Consider the following 6,000-nt stretch of genomic DNA (forward strand, 5'->3'; position numbering starts at 1 on the left):
CCGGGGAAACTAGACCCTGTAGCTTAGCAATACTTAAAATGCATACCTAGCTCCACAGGCAATTATATCACTCTCGTGGCTACATCTGCATCCAGTTATCAAAGGATAGATTTCCAGCAGATAATAAATGAACCTGAAAATGAATATCTTCAGAATTTTGAAACAATGCTAAATTTGCGACACATCAGCATTTAGAAATGCAGCAGAATGAAGCCAGAACATCAATCCAAGTCTAAGATACTTAGATAGAAAACACAGACCCAGCACACGGATATGGAAATAATCAATTCCATTTCCCCACACACCCCCCATTCTTTCCAGCATTTTAAACCACTCACTCCAATCCTTGCTCCTCTGAACTGTATTTTGCATGTGATGGAGGTGTTAATCCACAGTTACTGCACAACAGGGTTGTGAATTTTAGCTAATGAAAGCTTTTAAAGGCACAATGAAATGCTCAGATGAAAGGCAACAAAGAAGTGCAAAGTATTATTACAGCCTAGCCTAAGTTTTACTGAGAGCATTCTTATACAGGATGGACACGGCATAAATATGTATTACAGATGATAACCTTTCTGTAAAGGCTAATTCCCACCCCTGAAGCTGCCAGAGGCATGGGGTGGCAGTCTTATAAGACTTTATTAAGTCTTATAATGTTTTCATCCTGTTCCTACCCCCAGGAACTGGAAGAGAACCCCTGTATACATCTGAATCCTTAATGAACAGCATGTCCATCCCGGCATATTGCCGGCACAATTAGATCACAGGGAGTGCAGACTAGGATGGTTCAGTGAACAATCAAAGGCAGAGGCAAATATAGGAAGGACAACAAATGCTGTAGTCACAGCTACAGCAGTTTGGCATACAGTAAGTTTATAGTGTGTGTCTGTATGCTGTCTATTGGAGAGGTGAGCAAAGAGATAGAAATCTGCTTGTCACTTTCCTTGATAATTTTTGCTAAAATCCAAGTAAAAAGGGATAGCTGTCAACGGGATGTGGATGAAAGTACCAGTAACTCATTTGGAAAACAACTAGCACCAGAATAAATGTACAACAGCTTACCAGGCAGAGAGAGGACAGGATCTGCAGCTCTGAAAGATCTGTTCAGCAGGTTTGTTCTGTTACGATGGGAATGAGGTCTTCAGTTTGAAAAATATTATTCTGCTTCCTGGGTCTGCAAAAGCTAACATTGTTCTAAAGACTGCACCTCTCTGATCAGCTGCTGTTTCACTGATCATAGTCTAAGTGATCCGTAGCCCCCTTCTTTTTCTGCCTCTGTTAAGATAAAAGATTGCAGATTCATTTCAGTTATTATTTGCATGTTTTTCTTAACAGCTTATTCTCAGCAGCTTCTGATTTAACCTTACATGTTCTGTAGTTTGGGAAAATGCTAGAAAAATAATTTTTAGATAGGCACCTAACATTTTTCAAATAGCAGGCACCTCACACATGCATCTCATGTTCCACCCTTTTGGTAAATGTATTCTAACACTCTACTTACCTGCTTTAAAAGGACTGGCATGTTGAACCAGCTGGCCTTTTTCCAGTGCTATAGCTTTTCATGTTATATTCTGCTCCTCCAATTTCTGTATTTTCCCTGCATTTTATAAGACAAAATGCAGAAGTTTAAAGGCACATGATATTTATGTGACAAAATCTTGCTGCTAAGTACAGTATTACTGACGGTTTAGTTTAATGCAATAGCATAATGTAATTTAATTATAGTAATAGTGCACAGCAACAATCTTACTATATATGTCAGATTGTGAGCCATTCACTCTTAAAAGCTTCATCATTATTATTTCGTTTTTGGATTTAGTTCCACAGTGTCCCCCGCTTTCTCGACATGCAGTAAATTAATTCCATAGGTGTAGAAGAAGAAACATTATGTAAATTGCTCTCATTTTGCCCTAAGAATTCGCAATACTAACGGAAAATCTATTTTGCATCATTAGACAATAGTCAGACAGCCTATGATGAAAGCTTGTAGCCTTTTGGGCAGTAAGTCCTCAAACCTGCATACTGCAGTTAAAAAAATGAAACAAACATCAAAAAATAACACAGGCAAAAAAAACCCCACAAATAGGAGCATTCCACTACATCTACCTTTTGTATTGCCTAAGAGCTTTTACTGGAGATTTATCCAAAATCCTGTGCCAGCCATTAACTATTTCTACATTCATGCAAACTGTTGTAGTTCAGGGCTCCAGGTTTCTTCAGCCCACAGCTTCCACTGATTTCAGCTGTTGCTGACAGCAATTCTGAAAATCCAACCCACAATACTTCCTATTTCTAAAGTGTTTTCTATCTGAAGACCACAGAATTTTCTATCAGTGTTAATTTAGCCTCCAGAAAGACAGAAAAATGTATCTTCAGCCAGCACAGCTGTATGCAAAGTGAACATCTGTCCATTGCCAAATTCAGTTTAGCTAATAATAAAAAAACACACTTTATTTTCTTTTCCAGACAGGATCAGACTGCAAGGGAAAGCTTGGAGAGGATTTCCATGCTTTAGAAAGAGAAACAGGGGAAGACTGAATTTCCTATGGTCACTGAGGAAATGTGTGGCAGCACTAGGAAAAGAACTCAGCACTCGAGCGGCAGAGATAACATCTTCACAGCCAGAGCCAGATGGTTTTTCTCTGCAGTGTGACATAACAGCACAGAGTAGGTCTGTGGATTTAGAGGCAATGAAGTTAAATAAGGTTAATTTCTGGGTGGCTGAGAGGTGTTGTCTTTTTGTAATTGCATCATGGCAAAAGCTCTTCTTGCCTCATTTCAATAACAAGCCAGGTAAGGTGAATTAGCTGGGCCACTGCAAATCACTGCTTTTTAGAGGGGAGAAAAATATGTACCCTTTCCTTGAAAGTATGGAAACTGGAAAAATAATCATGCTGTATGCTGACCTGTTGCTGCTCATTTTGTAGCTTGCCCAAGGCTTTGTATGTATTTTCAGTGTATGCAATTTTAGGTGTGTGGCTAAAGCCACAAAGGTTCTTGGGCTCAGTACTGTAATGCTTGACTCTTAGGGGCTCTTTCAGTGTAAGAAACCCCTAGCTCTACAAGAGTCAGCATCTCTGTGTCCAACGGACCTGCATTTCTGCTTCTTTCAAGGGTTTTGGAAGATGACCACAAGGTGAGAGGACACACTTCTCTCCCCTTTTGACTTCGCAATGCCTAAGAGTGTGTGTAAGTATCCACGCCTAATGGCTCCTTTTAGTACAACATACCAACATAAGGAGTAAATGTCATGCTAGATTTCCTCACTCCTTTTAAAGCCTTAAAAGTGTATTTAAGAGCAGTCCTGCGCCATGAGAGAGAGAAAAATGCACAGCCTTTTTCTGTTTGGCTTTGTGTAAATGTTTCAATCCAGAATCAATCTTTTACAGCAAAATATTTTAAAAAAACTTTTAAAAAATATTTTAGATTAAAATTTGCCAGAAGCTAGCCAATTCAACTGGGTTTTACAATACCAAATACCACCTGTCACATCAAGGCACCTTTACAAGCTACAGATAGAAACATAATTATATGCCAATTCATTTTTGCATTTATTTTGGCATACAGCAGAACCCCTTTCTCCAGCCAGTCTCTGCTATTGCAGCAACACCCTGTACTCAACAGCAACCTGGACTTTGATAAAAGTGGCACCATTTTTACACCTTTATGCCCTGGTGTTATTCATACTGTGTACCATTTGCTACCAAAAGCCTCTGCATTCCTTAAAGCTTTGTCTCAGAAGAAAGAAATCCGGGTCAAACTCCCCTGCATGAAAGCAACCTGGTGGGGGATTTAAACCTTTGTCTTAGCTCCACATCTTAGGTGACACTTCTGAAGATTTAAGGGCACTAAGAAAACATTGTCCTCTTTGCTGTGTTTTGCATGGAACTTTATTACAACTGGAAAGCAAGAAACTGTTCTCATCCTAAGATCTACTACAGTAAATTAGGTCACTTCAGCTGCGTTTGTAACAAGTCGAGGTACAGAAGTCTGTTCCTCCCATTGATAACATTGTTCCCTTGCCTATAGGTGTCAGTTTAGAAACAAACGTAGAGGTACAATTTAAAGTGAAACTCCGGATTATTAGTCTCTCAGCTATTTTTTTTTTTTTTTTTAGTTTAACCATTCCAATGCAGTGAACAACTTCCGCGCTGCTGTGAGCTTGACTCCTAGCCTCAAGATCTCACCCTCCCTAGTGTTGTCTGGATATCAATTTTTTCAACCCCCAGTCCTTCCTCACAGGTAGGAAGCACATCACAACTCATTAGTAATTTACTGCTACAGTAATTTTTATAATTACTGCCAGGAGGCCTCATTAAATTTGATCTAATGAATAAATATTGTATTTTTCAACGTGATTACCAGAACAGCTTAAGCTGTGTGCCATAAACAATTATTTTCCTCAATATGCAGTATGTCAGTGAGTATTGATTTTTATTTTGTAAAGAATTTACTGTATTTCTATCCATGGCTATTAAGTAATAAATAGCCAACCCTCTGAAGCCTCAACTGCCACAGAGCAGATGGCAAAACAGAATTTGGGGTATCTGTTGCAAAAAGTAAAATAACGCACAGTAGTGAAGATAAAGGGTTTGTCTTGGGGTTAAGAAGGAGTGCTCCAACGTGAGTGTCTCTCCTAGCCCTCAAGAAAGCAGTCTGTTCTAGTCTGGAGTCTCTGATGTGTAAGTCTGCGATACCAAAAATATTTAGGATACAACAAAGCATTTTATCCCAGAGAACTAACACATGAACAAATATTGATGCCTTATGTTTCATTTGCTTTCAGAGCAACTGCTCAGATAGAACATTCTTCTAACAGGTTTAAGAAAAATAAAGAAATATACAATATGCTGAACATGAACCTATAGTTCAAACCGAAGCTGCAAATTATATTTACTTTCCAGCATCATTTACTCCTTTTTTCCAGCAATTGCAGACTTTAGCACACAAAACTGTAACACAGCAGTGAACTGGAACAAAAGGCATGCATTGACAATGTCTTAGGACATACATCAGAGGAGCTCAGGACCAGGAGAAAACCCTTTACATTTTTGACATGTAAGAATATTTTCTGCACCTCCAGCTATACTGTACCATATTAGATACACTGGATTCCCTAGCTAAAGCACTGCTTAAATAACTTTAAAGTAAATTTATCTACATCAATAAATAACACTGCTGATCCATGCGATCAGGTTTTTTTTTTTTTTGTTTAAACAAGACTTTCATATAGGGCAAAAGTAAAAGGAGTGTGGGTTACTAGGGGCAACTCATGTACTTGAAAGGACTTTTTCCTATTTAATGAACATTTTTGAAATGCATTTTCTGCATTTTCTTCCTTGATTGATTAGTTTAAGGAAACCTGGGGAGTCTTGAGGTTGTTAGCTCAGTCTCCCACACTTTGTCTCCAAACTGGAGATTTCCCTGGTCTGAGCACAGTGCAGTAACCAAGCTGTAACTGTGTGTCACCAGAACAGCCTCTCTGGCTCTCACCAGCACACAAACATCACCTCCAAGTAAACCATAGGCAATTAACTCTACACAGGGCCTCAGGACTTAGATCCACCTCAGCTGCTGCTTAGGAACATTATTAACATTATTAATAACTTATTAACATTTCTACTTCAGGACACTTTGCATTTGCTCTCATAAGGTTCCTTTATACCCAGGTTTCTGTTGTGACAGATGTGAAGGAACCTCTATCTCACCAACAATAGTTGAAAAATACCTGTGCTTCCAGATAGGCTGTCGAACAAAGCATAACCTCCCTCATCTCACCAGTGGTGGGAGTTGGCAGCCACTGCTGAATGATCTTTGCAACAAACAGCAATGACAAAACGTGTTCTCTCCCCTCTTTTGATTTTTTGGCACTGCATGTCCCAAAACCACACTAATCACAGCATTGCAGAGCTCGGTACATCTACAGGTAAAAGCACTAGCAACAGTACCCTGGTCTGACACCTCTAGTACCTCTTCTGCTGCAGCAACTGTCCATTTTCT

At 39.2% G+C, this 6,000-nt stretch overlaps 1 long non-coding RNA gene across 1 annotated transcript in view; it reads right to left on the minus strand.

The window, feature by feature from the left end:
- The window catches only part of LOC116998969, a 35,440-nt gene extending 33,860 nt beyond the window's left edge, over nt 1–1,580 (minus strand). The window contains exons 1-2 of the long non-coding RNA XR_004418499.1: nt 1,502–1,580; nt 1,063–1,275 (exon numbers count right to left, since the gene is read on the minus strand). This is a non-coding gene — a long non-coding RNA (uncharacterized LOC116998969). The remainder of the gene's footprint in view (nt 1–1,062; nt 1,276–1,501) is intronic.
- Between the last annotated feature and the right edge of the window lie 4,420 nt (nt 1,581–6,000).

This window comes from Catharus ustulatus, chromosome 7, assembly GCF_009819885.2.
Source record: "Catharus ustulatus isolate bCatUst1 chromosome 7, bCatUst1.pri.v2, whole genome shotgun sequence".
NCBI lineage: Eukaryota > Metazoa > Chordata > Aves > Passeriformes > Turdidae > Catharus > Catharus ustulatus.